The sequence below is a fragment of the Trachypithecus francoisi genome, unplaced genomic scaffold, assembly GCF_009764315.1.
Source record: "Trachypithecus francoisi isolate TF-2019V2 unplaced genomic scaffold, Tfra_2.0 Lachesis_group9, whole genome shotgun sequence".
NCBI classification, from domain to species: domain Eukaryota; kingdom Metazoa; phylum Chordata; class Mammalia; order Primates; family Cercopithecidae; genus Trachypithecus; species Trachypithecus francoisi.
This window is the reverse complement of record NW_022681474.1, coordinates 64,290,444-64,312,512: the sequence shown is the minus strand read 5'-3', so window position 1 is coordinate 64,312,512 and position 22,069 is coordinate 64,290,444. Positions and strand designations below refer to the sequence as shown.

At 33.0% G+C, this 22,069-nt stretch overlaps 1 protein-coding gene across 12 annotated transcripts in view; it reads left to right on the top strand.

Moving 5' to 3' along the window:
• The window catches only part of ZEB1 (zinc finger E-box binding homeobox 1), a 192,767-nt gene that overhangs the window by 39,425 nt on the left and 131,273 nt on the right, over positions 1-22,069 (top strand). For 4 of the 12 annotated variants that reach the window (XM_033209697.1, XM_033209695.1, XM_033209701.1 and 1 more), the window contains exon 2: positions 11,248-11,403. The exons of 5 other annotated variants lie outside the window; for them this stretch is intronic. The gene's annotated coding sequence lies outside the window, so the exon portion shown is untranslated. Of the gene's footprint in view, positions 1-11,247; positions 11,404-13,032; positions 13,195-22,069 lie in introns of all 12 variants that reach the window. 3 more of the 12 variants (XM_033209702.1, XM_033209694.1, XM_033209698.1) reach the window with 2 other exon arrangements.

Genomic DNA, 22,069 nt, shown 5'->3' with positions numbered 1-22,069 from the left:
TAGCCTTGACCTTATAGAAATCTTCAATATCTATTTAAAAGTAAGAGGTCAAAAGTATTTCTAGGTAAAGTGAATGCCAAAAGGAGGGAGAAAGGGAAGGAATAATTGAGATACTTTTTAAAAGAAGTACAAAACCAGTTATCTAGGTTATATTTTTAGTTTAAACTAAGTTCAAAAAGAAATTCACTGTCCTGAGAATAATTTTCATATGCTTCAGAGCATACTTCTAGCAACTTCAGCCATCTGCATGTGTTTAACTGGGAACTCAGAGGAGGATGAGAATGCACAGGGCATGGAGAGCCAATGAACTGAAGATGAGAGTGTGATGGTTCTCTGAAACTGTTGTGAGCAGAGTACAGCAGGAACAAGAGACAGTTGATATTGGAGCAAAATCATTCTGTAAGAACATAGCAGTCTGAGTACATCATGGGCCCCTGAAAGCATTATTAGACTAAAAGCATGATTTTTTATACTGATGATCAAGAAGAGGTCATATTGGTACAGTAAGATTGAATAACTCCACTCCCAATAGCACATGTAGTACACAATCACTGTAGGAAATTAGGAAAATATACAAAAGGTAGCGTATGGTTTTTTTTTAAAGCTAGGAATAGGTAAAATTCTAACGTTTTCTAAAAGTAATTAAAATAGAACTTGGCAATTGTTAGTTTCCTAATAGCTAATTAGTTTCCAAATTAGTCTAATTTGGCTTAAATAAAAAGAATATTGGTTGACTCACATAAGAAAGTACATATATTAGAATTAGTTATGCCAATTGCTCAGTGATTTTTTTCAAGGACTCAGTTTGTCATCTACTCTACGCTTTATCCATAGTATTTCCTTTATCCCAGCACTGTAGTTGCCAAATGGCTGCTGGCTGCAATCAGGGTTGTGTTTCCTCCTTCAGATCCAAAGAGAGAAGAATACACTTCTCTTGGCGTTCTCATGGGTAATATACATTCTTTCTGCTGAGAAGTCCTCATGCACTCCTGCCCCTAACTTGCTCCTTATTGTCCTAAATTAGCTTAATTCTAAATATGCCTAAACTAATCATTGGCAAAAGGGATGAGCTTACCATAATGGATTAGATTAATGGTCTACCCTTGCAGCTCAGGACAGTCAGCTTACCCTGAGGCACATTGACTACTGGGAGAGATGTGGATATAGAAATCCAATCATGGATCATTAGGAAGAAGGAAGCGTTGGATAGGCACTCAGCATGGTCCACCACGGCTGCATTAAGGATTGTGTATTATGTTTTTTACTTACGTGAAACACCACCTTCCCCTATCAAGCCTGTAAGTATGAAGTCAAGTCCTGGTGAATCTACTCTCTGTCTCCTGTGTTTCAAGCACTCTTGTTAGCAGAGCTTGTGTAGCTTCGGAGTTGAATAATTTTTTTTTTCCAAAAATTCTCTTCTCATTTAACAGACACCTATCTGTACAGTAAACTATGTGGGCCATAAATGGAGTTTAGGAAAATACAATTTCTTAAATAAATTACTTTTAAAAAGTATATTTTCTTTCAGCTCTTCTCTCCAAAGGTGTTTTGTATCATAACCTCTGTAGTAAATAGTCTCATCCTTATTGTCTGATTGTAAAGGTGAAGTATAATTTATGGGATAATTTACAAAACAAAAAAGAAACACTTATTTTTAAAGTTTAAAAATTTTCTGTGTAGAAAATACTATAATAATGCATGATTTTAAGAATCTGTTATTTTGGCTAAAATATTTAACCAGCCAACCATATATCTTATTTCTTTCAGTTGCTAGATTTCTGAATGTTAGCCAAATGTTTTAGTATCTGGGTCACATAGTCATTACAAACAAATCTAGGCCAAAATGGTTTATGCTTCTCAGTTGCCAGCTCAGTTCTCTCTTTGACTTTTTATTATTTGTTTCTCTTTAAACTAAACTTTATTTACTTATATTAGCACAGTACTGTGTTAATTCTTTGTGTGGAACTGGTCTTCTTGTGTCATTTTGCCCTAAATCAAGGAAACAAACAAATAAATGACTGTGCTCTTGGCTGTTATGTTTTAGAATTGTTACTGTACAAAAGGTCACACATGTTAAATTACCTACTGCAGTGCTAATTATTGTGAAACCTTGTTCAAAATGCTGGAGAGTCTGTTTTGGCACTTCTACTGTAACAGTTTTTAAAGATCCAACCTGTGTGCATTTTGGTATTGAAATCCTCAAAACTCCTAAAGACCCCATGTTAATTTAGAATGCAAAGTTGTTTCACCTTTTTATACTAGATGAGATAGCATTTTTCTTAAAGTAAAATGAGAAGTCTTATATGTTATGATATAGAGGTAAGGGCAGGGAGAGAGAGGGAAAGAAGAAAGGAGTACATTGGAGTAACAGAAATTCCACCTTCATTTATAAAGTGCTATAGGCTCTAAAATTCCATTCTGAATACTGTTCTAACTTTGAAAGGGATATGTTTAGTGCCAGCTTCTGTTAACACAAGAACCGTAGTTTTTCTGTTGTTAAAACTAAGAACTGTATACCTTTTGGAATTTTTATTATTTTTTCTCTATGTTCATAATGCTTTTAATTATGTTTACTATTAACTGATGTTATTAACTATGTTTATCATTTGTACACTCTATTCTGTTTGAAAGTACAAAGTGATACCATAGATACTTCCTGAAGTTTTATAGAAAAATCAAAAATTTTTTCATCTTTATTCATAGCATCATTGTACATTCAGTTAGTAAAATTTCCAGATAACAAACACCTATCTTCTTTGATTGCTAGAATAGTTAATCTCAACCCTTCTTATTATGAAATATCATAATGACTCTGGATTGTTGATGAAACTTTCTTAAGACAGTGTCTTCAGCAAGACACTACCTCAGGGCTACTGAGGTATGTCATAGGGCTGTTTGTCCTTTCAAAAATAATTCTCAGTAGCTATTGTTGCTTTGCATTTTTATGGTGTCTGTTTTTTCAAAGCTTGATATTAATTCTTATAGCTACTAGTGTGCAGAGAAGGGTATCTGTGAATAAAGTAAGAGAAAGAATGTTCATAATAGTTTTGAAAAGCACTTCAATGAGTAAAGTACTTGGACTTTACAATGTTTGCTTTTACTTCACTAAGTCCTGCCCTGTGCCCCTCCCCCTGTCCCTTTATACCCTAGCCTCTTTTTAACATGGTACTTGGCAATGTTCCAGGTAGTTATTGTAAGAAGGATGAACTTAGACTTGGAGGTAGACAAACATGAAGGGAACTAAAACAGTATAATTTAATAGCTGTGGGACCTTAAGCAAGTTCACAGCTGTAAAATGGGTTTGTATATACTATCTCTCAGGGTTGTAAGGATTAAATATAATAGATCTAGTTTAGGAGGTATTTTAACAAATGCTAGTTCCTTTCCTTATACTTTAAGATAAATGACGCACTACTTTGGAAATGGTATTTGCCTATTTAATTATGATGCTATAAGGTTTAAAGCATCAGTATCCCTAAAATATGATAGCTGTTAAGCTCTCTTTAATTATTTGGAAATGAATAGTATGTGACAAGATATTATGGTTAATTTGGTGGATCAGATGAATAAAATGTGCTGAAATATTTTGGAGACTGAAAGTATAAAATTAGATGCAAGAAAAATATTAGATGCAAAAAATACAGGTTTTTTATCCAAGTCTAATCATGTTGAAATATTTTTTTAATATCCTCAGAGAGTACGTAAATTAGTGAGTTATTTTTTTAATGCAAAGGTAAATACCTAGAAACCATGTATACACTTTAAGTAAAATTTTCACAGAGTTCTGAAGGCCATTTTGCATTTACTAGTGCCACAGTAGTGGCATTAGAGTGAGCTACAGTAACCTGAAACAGTACAGCATGGATGCTCTAATAAATTGCATGTCTGTTATGATGGAATTTTATAACTGTTCATATCTTTTATTTAATGCATTCACAGGTCAGATTATAGGATAGTTTTCGTTTAATAAGTATACTAAATCCATACCTTATACCATTGAGTTTTGATAGTACCAGAGGGAAAAAAGAAGAAAAGCATGGCCTCTATCTTTAAGGAGCTGTTTAACAGTCATATGAATCACTTGATTGAGAAGATCCATATTTGTAATATAATGAATTCCACAAAAATTGCCTATTAAAAATTTTTGAAAAAGTGGGGGTGAGATTGAATATACCTAAGCTTTATTGTTGATTTTTGTTGGCCAGGCCAAATTTGTGAACATTTTACATTATCAGCTGTACTGAAATACATTTGTATGCTCTACTGAATATAGGAAACATAATTTAATATTTAATTTAAACTCCAGATTACCATCATTTATAGGCATTCTTTGCATTAAACTGTTTTGCCTCTACTTTCTTCCTCAATAACACTTTTAGGGCATTTTGATGCATTGGAAAGAAAAGGCATTTGCAAGCTGCTGGCTCTAGCAAATCAAAGCTAATCAACCTGAGGATAATGTTTGCACTTTCCCACTTCCAAGTCTTTGCTCAAACTGCTCTCTACCTTTGCTACCACTACTACAGGTTAGTCCTTTCCCCCTAATCTAAACTCTCTCTGACTAGCCCTGAGTTTACTTTTTATAGCTGTCACTGTATACCATCTCCTTCATCTTGAATATACCAGGACAGACTGGGACGTTCCAGAAAAAAACAGACATAATACTTAAGTTGTCTTTGATACCTACTTTGTCCTCACTGCCAATTAGTTAATTTATTTTTTACTTTTTGTTTTATTGAATTTTGTAAAGACAGGGTCTTGCTGTGTCACACAGGCTCCTCTCAAACTCCTGGACTCAAGTAATCCTCCCACCTCAGCCTCTCAAAGTACTAGGATTAGAAGGCATGAGCGACTGTGCCTGGTCATAATTTAAATAATCCTTTAGATTCCTGTCTCTGTCCATTTTCAAAGCCAGGGTTACGCTATCATAACATACCCCATGATGCACACCATTGCTAAAACAATCTTCCTGAAGTACTAATTAGATTTTTGAGCAGAGAATAAAACCATCCTTTCCAGCGTTGGCAAATACTCAATGTACTGTTCTGAAATACCTGTAGTACTTCCAAGTTTCTGCTTTGTGCTCACACTGTTTTCTTTGACCTGAAATGCAATTTCTATCTATAAAAATCTTAGTCATTATGAGGTCTAGCAAAGATCTTTTTCTTCTATGAAGCCTTCCTATCGACCCTAACTAAAATCTCTTCTCTGAGTTCCCAGCTTATACTACTTGAGCTGGAGCAAGACTTCAGTGATCCTTGGAAGAAAGTGGGAGGTTATTTTCCCAATGAGATTCCAGGAAAGTTTAATGTCTTATAGTTCAGTCCCCTTTAGCGTTCCACATACAGTTAGTGCTCAAATATTTGATAATTGACCTACTCACAAATTTTTTTGTGCGAAATTGCTAGCTATTCTCTATCCAAGAAGTAATGAAGTATATAAGCTTCTTCAACTCTTTGTTGAGCCCAGGTCTTTTACTTATTCCTGTATCCTATCTGCTCTTGAGTAGTAGGGTCATCAGAAAGCAACCACTGACTTTGGGGGTAAGTTGTATGTATTTTGGAGGAGGAAGTAAAGGTGTTACTGGACTTTTAAAACAAGCTTTTTCTGTTTTAAAGTATTTTGCTTCCCGTTAGTGTATTTGTAAGATGATATTGGTATATGTAGTGTCTTGGCTATTTATCTATTCCCCTTTCTCTTTAACACAATATTCTCGAACTTTGGTGTGATACTGAATTAGAATCTCTAGGAGTGTGGCCTAGGACTCTACACTTTTACTAAGAATCAGTTGAGATGCTTATGAAGGTGGTGGTAGTAGTGATAATGGTAGTGATGATGATGATAATTGTAATAGCTCTGCTTTTGAAGGCTTATGATGTACTTACTGCACTTTTCTAGGCAGTTTGCAACTATTAACCTAATGTTCACAGCAAGCCTATGTGGTAATAGGCTATTATCCTCATTATACAAATGGAGAAACTGAGGCAGATATAAATTAAGTAACTTGTCACCAAAACGACTTTCTTATAAATACATCAAGAATTCATGAAAAGGATGAGGCATATTTTTTTGGTTGATAGTTTTTAAACTCACTTTCTAAAGGATTGCTTTAAGTAATGTGAATAATATGAATATAAACTGGTTCTTATATAAGTTGAAATATCAATATGCCAACTCTATATAGAATACTTTAACAACTAGACCTAAATATAGATACTTTTTCTTGCTTTTAGGAAACCTGTCACAATTCTTGGTGAAAAAGTAGACATGCACCCCAAAACTTAGAACATTGAGGAAACTTTTTAAATAATTACACTTTCTAAAATACATGATTTATGTATATATATATGTAGAGAGAGAGAGAGAGAGAGTCATCCCTCAGTATCCTCAGGTGGTTGGTGCCAGAACACCCTCAGATACCAAAATCCAAATACTGTGCCATAGTATTTGCATATAACCTATGCATATCCTCTCATGTACTTTATTTATTTATTTATTTATTTATTTATTTATTTATTTATTGAGACATGGTCTTGCTCTGTCATGCAGTCTTGAGTGCCCTGGTACAATCATGGCTCACTGCAGCCTCGACCTCCTGGGCTCAATCAGTCCTCCCACTTCAGCCTCCCAAGTAGCTGGGACCACAGGCACGCACCACCATGCCCAGCTAACTTTTGAACTTTTTTGTACAGATAGAGTTTCATTGTGTCGCCCAGGCTGTTCTTAAACTCCTGGGCTCAAGCGATCTTCCCACCTTGGCCTCTCAAAGTGTTGGGATTACAGGCGTGAGCCACTGTACCCACCCATCCTCTTGTATACGTTAAATCATCTCTAGCTTACTTATAATAACTAATATAATATAAATGCTATGTAAATCGCTGTTATATTGATTTTTATTTGTATTATTTTTTGTTGTGTTGTTTTTTAAATTTTTTCTGAATATTTGTGTGTGTATTGAGATGTTACTTTGTGACTAATGTAATTCAAGTAAAACTCATTAAGCATATATTGTCTGTTTTAGTAGCATAAGATAATTCTTGGTTTTATATGCTAAAATATTTTATCTTTTTAATAATAAATGATAAGAATATTTTATTTCCTTTTAGTTCATAGACTATGGGAAGTGGAGTAGGTAGTGAAAGTGGTGACTGTGGTGGTAGTATGGTGGAAGTAATTTGTTTAACATCACTGCCTGTCCAAAATAGTTTTGATAAATGATTTTAGGTGTTGCCTAGTAAGTGCTCTGACTTTTGAAACCAGTTGAACAAACAAGCATGTTGTGCTTTACTAGAAACATCTTGTAAGTTCTGACTCTGAATGGACAATGGAATCTAAATTGAGTTAGTGGAGGACATATCTTTGCAACTAAATCTAAAGTGTTTCAACTATTTCTTTTTTTAATCTCCTGTTTATTTTTCTTGTAAAATTAATATTTTTGATTGACCAATCATAATTGCATACATTCATGGAGTACACTGTGATGTTTTGATATATGTATACAATGTGATGTGCTTATGCTAATTAACATATCTGTCACCTCACCTGTAATATTTTATAGTGAGACATTTGAAATTTACTTTATTATTTTGAAATACTTAATACATTATTATTGACTCTTGTCAACTTGCTACGCAATAGATCTCAAACTTATTCTACCTGAAACTTTGTACCCCCTGATCAACTTCCCCCACCACCCTCCTACCCTAGCCTCTGGTAACCATTGTTCTATTCCCTACAGAATTCTATGAATTTAACCTTATTAGATTCCACATATAAGTGAGATCGTATGGTATTTGTCTTTCTCTGCCTGACTTATTTTACTTAGCATAATATCCTCCAGATTCATCCATGTTGTTGCAAATGACAAAATTTTCCCCTTCTTAAATGCTGAATAGTATTCTATTGTGTTTAGATAGCCCATTTTCTTGATTCATCCATTGATACACTCTTAGGTGTTTCCATATCCTGGCTATTGTAAATAATGCAACAATGAACATAGGAGTACAGATATCCCTTTGACATATTGACACCAGTTCCTTTGGATATATAACCAGAATTGGGATCACTGGATCATACAGTAGTTCTATTTTTAGTTTTTTTGGGGAAACTTCCATACTATGTTCCATAATGGCTGAACTAATTTGCATTCCCACCAACAATGTACTGTGTAAGAGTTATCTTTTCTCCACACCCTGTCCAACATTTACCTTTCATCTTTTTCATAAAAGCTACTGTAACAGGTATAAAGTAATATTGCATTGTGGTTTTAATTTGTAATTCTCTAGTAATTAGTGATGCTGAACATTTTTTCTTGCACCAGTTGGCTACTCATATGTCTTCTGAGAAATGTCTGTTCAGGTTCTTTGCTCATTTTTAAAAATTGGGAGATTTGTTATTTTGTTATTGAGTTGTTTGAGTTACTTAAATATTTTAGATATTAACCCCTTGTTAAATGTATGATTTGCAGATATTTCTTTTTGTATTTCCTGTTTACAAATTTTCTGAACTTCTCTTGCTGCTCATTTATATGGAGTTGGGATGAGTTATGTCACCTGAAGCAGTCAAGATAAGACTGTTTCTACTGCTATCCATGTGGCAGGCTTACTTTGTTACCCAATCCAGTGAAAAAGGGTGCCAGGATGTGAAAGAAAAATAGATGTGATGCCATGGAACATTCTAGGGCATTATCTTTTTTAGAGAGAGTTTTGATTAAAATTTTGCGTATTTTTAAAACTCATATTCTTAGTCTGAAGAATTGGGTATAACGCTGAGTGTGTCTTAAAGGTAATAGTATAAAAAGAGAAGTATAAAATTTAAATTAATCATACAACTTTCTTTCCCTAACCTTATGAATTGATTTTTTGCAATTTCTGGAGCTAACGTGCTGAATGTTTGAAACTGAGTATGTAGGTTAAACAGTTGAAAATTTCCTAATAAAATTATATCTCTTTCTAAGGTATAACTGTTTCTTTCTTTGATTATAGTAAAAGGAGCATCTGTGGTTCTTCAGAGGTCTTAATTTTGCTGCCAGCTAGTTGTGTGACTTTGGGTAAATAATGTCACGTGACTGGACCTGTTTCTTTATTTGTAAAATTGTGTGTGGTGTTAAATTCCAAGACTGTTTTAAAAAAATTTTTTGTAGAGACTGGGTCTTGCTTTGTTGCCAAGGCTTGTCTGAACTCCTCGTTTCAAGCCGTCTTCCCCACCTTGACCTCACAAACTGTTGGGATTATAGGCATAAGCCTCCATGCCTGGCCAAATTGTAAGACACTTATAATGGATGAGTAGAATATAGTTAAGATTATATAAAAACACAAGTCACTTCATGATTATCATCTGCTGGAATATGAAACCAGCTTTCTTGTGTAGATGTGTTATCAGCAGTGTTACTCACACCAAGAGGATCATTCTGTGGTTTTTAATTCATGATTTTGTAATCTGATAGTGACTTTTCATTATGTCTCCTGATTTAAAATTAAATTACAGCCATTATGATTGGAATCATTGGGAAGAGTTGAAATGAACGATTTAGAATTGTTTCTGCAATACTGAAAGCCTGATTTTTGGGGGTGTGGGGTTGATGGAGGAGATATCTCTATGTTCTGTAATTTCGTTTGACTGAGGAATTTACCTTTGGTCTTCTTCCAGAGTGAGGACATGAATACTTCCATAGCTGTATTCCGTATTACAGTTTGCTTTGTGGGTTTCATTAGGCTAAATAAGAAAAACGTAGTTATGTATTTTCTGCTCTAAAAATGCTTCTTGTTATAAAGTCTTCTCAGATCAGTTCCACATGTGATAAACCTATTCAGACTATTAAACTGCCCCAGTGTGCTTGCTTCTTTCTTGGAAATCTATCCATTTCTATGTCTTTATGTACCACTCACTCTCCCCCATCATGTTTTAGGTTATAAGCTCCTTTCCTTTATATCTCATAGCACCCAGGAAAGAACTTTGTTAGTCTCTGAATAGTTTATAAATGTTATTGCTATTGAGAATTTTGGATTTAAATTATTGGAGTGAATAGACTAATGCTGTTTCTAATATATCTAACTAGGGGTTGGTGTTATTAACTCAAAGACATAACAGTTTAAGCTCTAGGCTTTGTTTCTGAAGTCCATTTTTCTTAATCATAAGCCAATTATTCACTTTATATTATCTTATATAACGCCTTGGTATCGGGTTATTGATAGGTAAACATCAGGAATAGGTTGGATAGATATGCATGCACATATGTACACATGCACATGTGAAAGAGAGAAGAATTACACATAGAATATATGAGAATTTGAGGTGTGTGTAATGTTTATAACTCAGCTAAGTCTTACATAGCTGTCTAGTTATGTACACTTAATTTTGGATCTTTTATAGTTAAAATTCAGAAACAATTTTTAAGGAAGATAAGGACATGTTTTTCTTTCCTTCGTGTTTTCAGTTTAGCTTTATTTGATGGTATTTTTGCTAAAGACTTGAATTGTCAGTAATAACTATTGAAATGAGCCAACTTATAGCTGAGCACAAATTATGTTAGGGCACTGAGATATATCTTAACATTTGGGAATAATTTAATGTGTCTAATATTTAAGAATGATCAAAACAGACTGTACAGCCCAATAATCATAAAGCCTATGGTCGAAAGTCATATATAATTGACAGGCCCTATGAAGAGTAGCCATAAGAATCAAGAGAAAAAGAGTCTAAATTGGAACAGAAAAGGAGCTGAGTCATTTTTGTACTATAATTAGAAGTTGGTAACCATAAATTTTGTCTTCCCAATACAAAAAGTATCATGATCAGGCAGGGCTACACTAAAGTGTAACCTCTGACTTCTTGTAGTATGTAGTATTACAATTAGTTGATGATTTAATAAATATAAATATAGATGATACTGTCAGAGTGTTTCCAGACATTACAGTTAGCTTTTAGGCGAAGGCAGTGCTTGACAGAACCTAGGTTTGTGACTCCATAGTTTATTATGTCATCTAATACCATCTTTATCATGTATTAATTTGGGTTATAGGATAATTGGGGTAACTTTTTGGTGAGGGATTGAAATTTTCTTAAAAGCATTTTCAGAAGATACTAGAATTTTATGGGATTCTTTTAATATAGCATGTCTTCTCAAATATAATATTAGGACTGTTTGAACAGGAGGTAAATCATATTCACCTTATTTTCCAGTTTAGAATTATTGCTGTTATCAGTTGGTGGGTGTGGGAACAACTTAATAAAGTTTGGGTAATTTAGTTTTCAGTTTAAATTCTCAACTGGCAATTGGCCGAAAACTCCCATCTGAAGACATGATCATCCAAATGTCATTTTGTGATTTGGCTACTGTCTGCTTGATATAGGAAAGCACTATCAAGAAAGACTAATGGAGTGACTATCAAAAGGAAGTCAATGGTAAGAGTTTTCATTTAAATTGTGTGTGTGTGTGTGTGTGTAAAGCCTATCAATTTATTATATTTGAAATAAAATTTTAGAACTTAAAATCTAGGACATAATGACAAGTGTTTGAATTTTATATGTCTGTCACTTATATTTTAATAAAATATATGCAAAGAATGGTTTTATAGATAAGAGATTTTACATACTTAATGTTGATAAATAGTATAAAAGTATGGAAAATCAATTATATAGTTCATGTCTGGTTTAAAAATTCAATTTTTGTAGTTTTATTGTAGTTATTTAAGATAGTGTATTACAAATATTGCTTGACTAAAGTTTAACTTTTAAAAAATTTATACTAAACTGAGTTTTTCTGTTCAGTTTCATAAGTGCTTCTTAAAGTAGACATAAGTTTTGCAGTAGTATGTTGAATGCTGTTTTGTTTTTTACTTTCATTGTAAAATAGGAAAGAAAAAAGTATAATATATGACAAAATCCATTTAGTTTAACATTAATTCTTTAAAAATGTATAATTGCTGCTATACTTTGGTGGAAACCATTAAATTTGTAAGATTAGACGTTTATACTGTATACCCAAAACAAAGTGGAGTAGCTGTTCATAATATGGTACAGAATCAAATTTTGGTGATAAAATCAGACATCTCTCTCCTGCCTTACACATATTTTCTGTCCCACTGAGAAAATAATTTCTAAATTTGGTTACGTTTTCATATGCTTCAAATGACCTTAAATTTATATTTTTCTCCTGAATATATTTGATTCCTGCATATCCCTTTTTTTGGACGTCTGTGTCCAATCAGATCCATGATTAGTCACGTTAACTTTGGACAAGAATGGAGGTAGGATCTTAGCAAGTTTGAAATCTTTAAGATTGTTGTTTATCTGAGATTATTCCAGCGTGTCCATGGACATAGTAGTTTTGTGATAAAAAGATGATGACTGATGAAGATTAGCATGTTAATAATAGATTATAATTCTGTTAACCATTCTATTGTCAAATGTGTGATTTTTGCGATTCACATAGTTGGAGTAATTTTTCATGCCCAATTAGAGATGTCAAAATTATGTTAATTGAATCTGGCCATGTTCTTAGCTGCTTTCTAGAGCTTAATAACAAACATATCAAGAAGAGCTCTTGTGACAAGCACCCAGCACAGCATCTGTCATTATGTAATCATTCCAATGTTTACAGTGAACTAAGTACTTGAGATGGCAACATTCATATTTTAGTCCATCTGTCTAGTAATTCATATTTGTATAGTCTGTCTACTATGTGTCATCCATTTAGGTAGATGCTGAGAATAAAATGGTGGGGTTAAAAACAGATATTCCCTAATTGTTACGGAACTTCCGGTGCCAATAGTAATTACAGTGTAGGTATAATTACACATCACAACTGGAACCAATACTGTGAAATGGCATAAGTTTCTACAAGGGTAGGAACAATAAAGTTAGTGTATAAATAAAGCATAGAACCTACACATTTATTTATTAGAGTGAATTGATAACTTGCTTTTCAACTTTTAAAGTTAATTCTATTAATATCTGCTAAGCTAGGCATCAGAAAGACTAAATTCTAAACATAGAGAAATACATTTTTATGCTGCTATTCTATTTTCTTAGATTTCTTAAGAATTTACAACAAAGCCCTGTCAAAGCAGCATTCTTATGTGAGAATTTCACTTATGGGAGAGTTCTTACAGGATTTCAAGAAGGAATGCCCTGAAGAGGGACACTGATTTCCTCAACTGAACTTAAAATTGTTACATGCAGACATTTTTTAAGGTAGTATACTGTTTTCCTTAATTAAGTCAACTTTATCTCTTTTTTAAAGAAGGGACTGTAACATTTATGTTTTTCACATACACACACAGAAGCATACATGTCGATTACGTTTTGGAAAATAAAATCCAAAGAGCGTTTGGATATCTGAATGTTTACGTTCATCTCTGCAGTGACTTACAAATTTAGCTTTTTTCTGGATATACTCAAAGTCACCAACCTGAGTTCAAATATTCTGATTTGAAGGTCTCAACTTAGAGAACTAGGCAGTCCACCTTGTCAGTGCTAGGAGAAAGATGTCCTTCCCATACCTTCCAGAAAGAGTGTCTTGAAGAAATACTCCTTCCTGGGTAACGTGCCTTGGAATGTACGTGATACTCATTTTTCTTTGACAGCTCTTTTTGATTCTGTTTAAGTGGCTTTGATGGGCTTATGATGCCCAGTGAAGAATTTGGTATTTAGCCACAAAAAGATATTTAAAACACGTAATTTTGTAAATATTGCAGATGGAGGATGATACATAGCATTTCTTTTATTGAAATGAATTTGAAATAACTTCTTTCTAAAACAAAATTCTACCAATAGTCGTCAGTTTTTAACTATATAACTTCTCAATATAGGAAATAATCAATGTCTGATTGGCTGTGTATGTTGGAGTATAATGCCTTTTGTTTTGAATTTGGGAGTTTCTACTGTTTCTTCTGAAAGAAAGGAGTTGTGAATTACAATGGTGTTAGAAGAAATGAATTGGAAGTTTGAATGAGAAAAATTTAAATAAAAGTTACTGTTTAAAGATATGGAAAGGAAAATAATGTTTTAGTTCAATATGAGAAAGAACCTCTTAAATGTAGAAAATAAAATGGGGTGTCTTTCTACATCCATTCTTAAAAATTTGGCAGAAGTTATAAAGAAGTTACAAAGAAGGAGTTCCTGCTGATATAAGTCACAAGGATTATTTGAAGGAAATTTATGTCACATCTTGTAAAATCATGGTATTGATAATTATAAATATGTAAAACTTTTTGTGAAATAGGTACTAAAAATATTGAGCTGCTATTTATAGTGAGATCATTATTTTTAAGTAAATTTTTAGTAAATTTTAAGTAAATTTAACAGATAGAATAGCAAATCACATTTATTCATTCAATACATCCTTACCAACAACCTGCTATATGTCAGTCATTGCACTAGGCATGGCATAGTCATAAATAAGACTGATGTGATTCCATAGGTCTTGCAGGGAACATAGACATTAAGCAAGTAATTACAATAAAGTATAGTGGCTTATGATTTTATAAAAACAAAGCAATCCTTTCTTAAGGATATCTTGAAGTTGATCTGTAGTGTATTAATTTTAATCCGTTCATATTCCTCATGAAATGAGGTTGTTCATTTTGATGTAAAAATTAGACTGACCTTCTTTACAGTTAGTAGAGACTGAAAAAGTCTTATTATTTGTATAGCTTATTTAAAATGAGAAACTGCTGTGGAAAGATCTACAAGTTTCTGAGATACCAAGAAACGTGAATATGAGCAGAACAAACACATAATGCCTGTCATGAATATTATATACTTTATAAATGTCATTTAATACAATTATATGAAGCAGTTTTACATTTAAAACTACCAAGTTGTAGTAGTTAAGAAGTTGGGCTCCAGAGTCATACTGGTTGGGTGTGAGTGTTAACTCTGACACTTACCAGCTTTGCAATCTTCGGAAAGCTACATAACTCTACTGTGCTTCAGTTTCCTTACCTGTAAAATTGGGATAATAAGAGTATGTATCTTGTGAAAAAATATATTATTTGATATATAAAAATGCTAAAAGAGTATCTAGCATATGGAAAGTGCATAGAAAGGGCTCCAAATGTTGTTTTAGTTAATAATAACAATAATGATAATTTCTTCATCTTGAAAATATCCTACTTCATTCATAAAGTTGTGCCAACTGAAATAATTGCAGATGGTGCTTAAAATACATACAATATATATTTCAGAGTAGTATGTAAAGAGCTTTTATTATTACTGCTAAACAAACAAAAAAAAGTCTGTGAAATTCTCATCTAAGCTTTGGGACCTCTTTAGCTGAATTTCAGCAGTCACTCAAAGGCTTTCTAGAGATGCCATCGAGAGATACTTTATAACTTAGTGCCTTTTTTTTTTTTTTTGCAATACAGAAATTTTTGTTTTCATTTTAAGATGCTGAATGAGAGAAAATTATTTCAATACAAGTATGGTTTCCCATGACCACAATTAGTTATAATGTAACCAGTCAACAGTTGTCTATTGAAAACCACTAGCTGTTAATATAGTGTCGTGGTAGCCTAAAAGAATTATGCTATCATTCTACTTAGGCCCTAGGGAGACAAGAGCCATGTAAAGAATACTTAAAGCACAAAATCCGAGACCTAGTTCCTGCTGTGCCACTAATAAACAGAGTTATCTTAGATATACGAACCTGTAAAAATTATGAGGCCATCTTAGCATCTCAGTACCCTTATTATATATGTCGTGTGTATACACACATGACCATCCAATATTCCTTTTCCAAATTGAAATGAGAGGAATTCATTAGGGTTGTTTTAATTTCCAAATTTACTGAGTAAAAGAATTCTGTTCTAAAAATTATTTTGTATAATGCCTTCAAATTGAGTTTTACATGTACTATTTCAAGGCTTCTCAGATAGTCCCACATAAATTATCTAGTGTTTCTGCATCATTCTGTGATCTTTTCATTAATGTCAAGTGTAATGTTTTTTGACTTCACAAGGGAAACATGAAATTCCTTTAGTGTGCCTCATTTTCAGACATTTTCTTGTTGATTAAAATTCCTTTTTTAAATAAAGTTTCAACATTTACTAAATAATTTTTTTACCTTTGAATTAACTTTTTATAAATGAATTTTAAATAATGACAGCAGTCATTACAAACTCTGCTGTTGGCAACACTAGAGGGCATTTCTAGTTCTTGAAATAGTGTCATGAGTTCTCAGAGTAATTTACCAATTCATTAAACAGCAGACTAGCATTTTTAAGGGAAAGGAACTGAAACAAGCACGATACATATATTATACATATATATACTATGTATATATTATGAATAGACAGATAATATAAATATATAATGTATACATTATATGATATATGGATAATACATATATATTGAATGTATGTATACACACGTCTGCTTTACCAGATGTTCTCACTGAATCACTACTCCTCAAAAGGCGGGGGAGTATTTGTGATCTGCTCATTGAAGCACCACTGTATTATCCAGTTGTGTATTAGTGTCGTGGAGGTCTATGCTCTGATAGGTTTAGCATCAAGTGAACATTGAGTAAAAAATGTATATGTATATACTCATATATGCATACATACATACTCATCAGAAGTTAGTTGCTGTGATTATTGAACTACTAGATGCTAACATAGTCATAATTAGAATAATTTTTCAGATAAAAAATGAGAGCTAAAATAGATGCCCTTTATAGGCTTAGTAGAAGATTTAAGAATACCTCTGCTTTGAATTACTGTATTTTAAATGTTAAAATATTTGCAAGGGGTTTGAATGCAAATATTTTTAGGAAAAGGATATAATTATATAATGTTAAATATATAATATTAAATATTAACATGCAATGATATGAAAGAAGACTGAAGTTTATAAGAATTCAATTAGCATAAAGAAAAACTTTTTTTTTTCTTGGGAGGATTTGCTTACTGTGGTGTATTGGGGAAAAAAATCTTACATATCATTAAGTAATATTAACTCGGTAAAAGTAAAGTCAAGGACCAACGAAAATAACCTAATTGTTGTGAAGATAAGGTGACAAATAGTCCCATCTTACTCTGTAACCTACTTTGTATAAGAGGGGATACATGATAACCACTGGAACAGTGGTGGATATGCAGGTGGTAGGTACATAAGGGGTATAAGAAAGTCTTTCTAGTTCAAATGTATTTCTGCCATGTACTTTACCCAGTAGAAATGCATTTACATTTTTAAGAGGAGCGTATAAATCCAAATATCTCTGTTGATGTATATACCTGTCATTTACTTAAATACCTGAGTACCTACTAAGTGTAAAATACCCCATTATTTTATCTTTAGCACAGTGAGGCTGTAACAGTTTACACTCCTATTATGTAGCTGAGACCAGTTGGTCTCTTTTAGAGAAGGGAGTATCAGTTAGTTACAGAAGGACTCATTTGAATCATGAGATAATTTGTGAGAATGCATACCCAAGTAATATGCTCTAATAAAATCAGAAAGCAGCATGCTTTTGTTGAGAAATGGAGGTAGGAAGGTATCAACATAAAATAACCTTCTTTGTATTGGTTCAGTGTACCCCATAAACTGTCATCTCTTTTGTTTGTTTGTTTTGAGGGTACAAATTATTTCATTTTCTGATATTCTCTTTCCTAAAGTATTGTTGGACTGAAACTTAACAAATTGTCCCCCCATATATATGTATATACACACACACACACACACATATATATACACATATATATGTATTCTTTCTACACACACACAGCAATAGTATGTGCAAGTCAAATTTAATTTTAAGATGAATCTTTTAAAGCATGGGTGAATCTGTGCCAATCACACACAGGGCAGTCTGTCATATCTTTTGCATCCTTGCTTTGTATTGGTTGTGAATGTTCGTTATGTAGTAGGGTAGGTAATTCCATTTTTACTTGTACTAGAATATATCTGGCTTAATAGATGATGTTCCGAAGGCTTGAATTAAACAAACAAACAAAAAAACTTTAGTGTAAAAAATTTCAGACATACACTTAAGAGAGACTAGTGTAATAAACCCCATGGCCTAGAGTTAACAATCAGCAAAATTTTGCCACATTTGCTTCATCTACTGTCTTCTTTTTCCTCAACTATTTTTAAAGTAGATCCCAGACTTCAAGTCTTTTCACTCCTACATTCTTTCATATGCATTTCTTTAAAAGAAGGAATTTTTCTTATATAACCACAATACCTTTATCACATCCAACAAAATTAACAATAACTACTAACCACCTCGTATTCTCTCTGTATTCGATTTCTCTGCTTTTGACTGAAAAATGTCATTTTTACGTTTAGGTTGTTCTTTGAGAATCCAACCAAGATCTGTATAGCATTTGTTTGTTAGGACTGCTGTATAATTAAAAGGTCTTTTCTTTCCCACCATTTGTCTACCTCACTCACTCCCAAACCCCCTCCTTCCTCCTTCCCTCCCCTTTTCCCTTTCATGTGTTAATGACGAAACTGGGTAAACTATCCTGTAGAATATCCTCCATTCTGGATTTCTGTGTTGGCTTCTAACTTATTCCTGTAGCCTCTGAATTTCCTGTGAATTAAAAGTTGGCTTGAAAGACTTAATTAGTTTCAGGTTCAACTTTGGTTTAGGTGTTGAGGATGGAAGGCATGCAGGAATACTTCACACATGGAACTGTTTCTTTATACTGCATCATATCAAGGAGCATATGTCTGCTTGTCATACTTTCATGAATGCTAAAATTGGGCAGTGGTGCCAGCCCAATCTCTCTATTGAGAGTTTTCTCCCAATCTTTTCTCCTGTGGGAAAAGTTGCTGACTGTTCTTTGAATCAATTCTGTCATTAGGGTTTGCAAGAGAATGAATTTTTAAATCTGCCACCCCTTACACATTTATTAGTGGAAATTCTTCTATAAGAAGAAATTTCCTTCATAAATTACACCTTTTTGATATGCCTGAAACAATGTATACTGGAAAGAAGCCTGATGTCTTAATTATCATCTGTTAAATACCTAGTGTAATATTCCAAAGGTAACTTGAGATACTACAGGGACCACATAGCACCTTGAGTACCCATTTTACATGTGACTCTGAGGACTTTCACAGAATAAAGATATTTCTTATTTTAATGAAAATTGTCAGTATTAGGATAATTTTATATAGTCAACGTATATACAGTGTTGGTCCTATAGGAGTTGGAGACCTTTTCCCAGTTTTATTTGGTCAAATACATTATTTTGTGATTAACTAACTGTGAGTGATGAGTTGAACTTCAAAGAACATGATACCTCATTAAATCAACAAGCTGAATAGTATCATCTAACCAAAGCTGTAGAATGAATGGCAATAAACTTAAATTCAGGAACGAAACAGTCACCATTTTTGTTAACTAATTTTTCCACCCATCATCACTAACCCCATTTTTATTTAATACTTGTAATGAACAAAATCTGAAAAATAAATAAAACTAAAATATTTCATTTGTAGATGACATGATTACCTAGAAAAATCTACAGTAGTCAGCTCTAAAATCATTTATTAAATAATAAAAATTTAATAAAGTACCAAATATACTGTATCTTTATATCATGTGAAAATCATTCTGGGTAAATATCCCATTCAGAATTGCAACAAACAAGATGTAATATCTAGCAATACATTTGAGGGAGATATTAGATCTTTGGAAAATAAGTTAACATCCAGTGTATTTGAAACAATTTTAAGATTCAAATAAAAGGAGAGAAACTGTTTCTAAATCAAGAATATTGGCAAATTATTTGACTAAAAGTAATTTACAGATTTTTGGGTTGAATCTCTAACTTCCAAATTTCTAGTGATTTATTTTATAGTGATTCTGTAATGAGAAGTCTTGTCCTACTAAATATCAGAAAGCAAGAGTGTCTAAAACCGTGACAGTGATGCAAGAATAGGTGTGTTACCCAGATACCAGAAGAGACTTCTCTGTCCTTTGGAGATTTAAGTATAAATTTTCTGGCTGGGCCCAGTGGCTCACGCTTGTAATCCCAGCACTTTGGGAGGCCAAGGAGGTCAGATCATTGAGATCAGGAGTTCAAGACTAGCCTGGCCAACATGGTAAAACCCTCTCTCTACTAAAAATAGAGAAATTAGCTGGGCGTAGGTGGTGCACACCTGTAGTTTCAGCTACTCGGGAGGCTGAGACAGAAGAGTCACTTGACCCCAGGTGGCAGGGGTTGCAGTGAGATAAGATTGTGCCACTGCACTCCAGACTGGGCGACAGTGAGACTCTGTCTCAAAAAAAAAAAGCGTAAATTTCATTTGAAGCCTGACTTCATGGCCAGTGAGAGTGAAGAGACATGGCCTGCATCCCATGACTTATGCAAATCCCTGTGGCTGACTCAGACCTCAGTTTCTCTGCTTCTGCTTGCATGCCACCTTGGTTTCTGCCAATGTCAATACATATGTGAAACCAGCCCCTTTACTAGTTTCAAACATTTAACATTTTGTGAGTTAAGAAATCCTGAATAGGTGATAGACCAGCAAATTATTTTCTTAATTTTTGAGTAGAACATGCTATCTACGTTCATTCTTTTCTTCTACTCATACTTCCCTGAATTAATACAACTGTTTTCTTAAGAGGAATACTGAAAAAATCAGCTTGTTTTCATTTTGTAAAACATAGATTACTGGAGGACTATTAGGAATATAAAATTTGTCCCATCTGTTAACATACACAATAACTAAATGTATGACAGAATATTCTTTCCTAAGAGAGGGGCACTTAAAGGATATTTGTTCAGTGGTGTTGGATAGTACTATTCAGTGATACACCGGAAAACTAATTAGACAAAAATCATCCATAGGAGTTAGAAAAGGTAGCAGAGAGAATACCTTTACATCTCATATTTGAAGAATTAGTAGAACTCACCCAGAAGATACTTGAATATTAAAAATTTGTGTTGGACCAAAATATTATGATTAAAAGGATAATAGAAAATTGTGGAAACTACATTAAAAATTATAGGGAAAGTGATAATGGCTATAAGTTATATATTATTGTAAATATGCAAGTTTAGATATCAAGATTCTGAAACATAAATGAGAAATGAATGTGACAGATTAAGAATATGAAAATAAAGACATATGAATAATAAATATGAGGTTTTTTTCATTGTATTAAAGGACATCAATTTTTAAAAAGAGAAATCTAATATTTGCAAGTAAGCAGTGCTAACAGACCCTTTTGGGAAATAATGCAGGAATACATGCTGAGAGTCACAATAATGTTTAGAAATATCATAATAACATATTAGGAAATACTATGCTAATTATCAATCTCTCATATATATATATAGAAAATTCCCAGCTTAAAGACTAATTATAGTACAGCAACATAAAATATTACATTTAAATGATTATTTTTGGAGACTATAGAACAACACTGTTCAGGAGAGCTTTGTGGTGATAGAAATATTCTATGATTGCAGTGTCCAATATGGTAGCCATTTGCCACATGTGGCTACTGAGCCCTTAAAATGTGGCTAAGGCAACTGAGAAACTGAATTTTTAATTTAATGTTAATTATTTAAATTTAAATAGATAAATGGGACTAGTGGCCACAAGTTTAGATAGTGTAGTTCCAGAAATAAGGAGAAATGTTTGGTATAAGTGAAAATAAAATAGTAAATTTATATGCCATGATTACAAGTATGTACATAACTAAATGTACATATGGAAAGTGATAGTCACAATTAAAATATTTCTGTTAGAATTGAAGGAAATAGGTGTTTTTTTAAATGCTAAATTTTTAAAAGGTTACGTGACAATAATGTAACACTTTAGCACTGCACTGGTACTGTTCAGTATGGTAGCCACCAACCAGCCTGATGTGCAATTTAAATTTATATCTGTTTAGGTAAAATAAAAAATTCAGTACCTTAGTCACACCAGCCACATTCCAAATGGGCAGCAGTCATATGGCTAATGTTTACCTTTTCGAACAATGAAGCTATAGAACAATTTACCATTGCCAAAAATTCTGTTGTACAGTGTTGTAGAAAGAACTGGTAAAAGGAATATACTGGAATAAGTCACTGATAGTTTATTAGTGAGTAGTTTCTAAGGG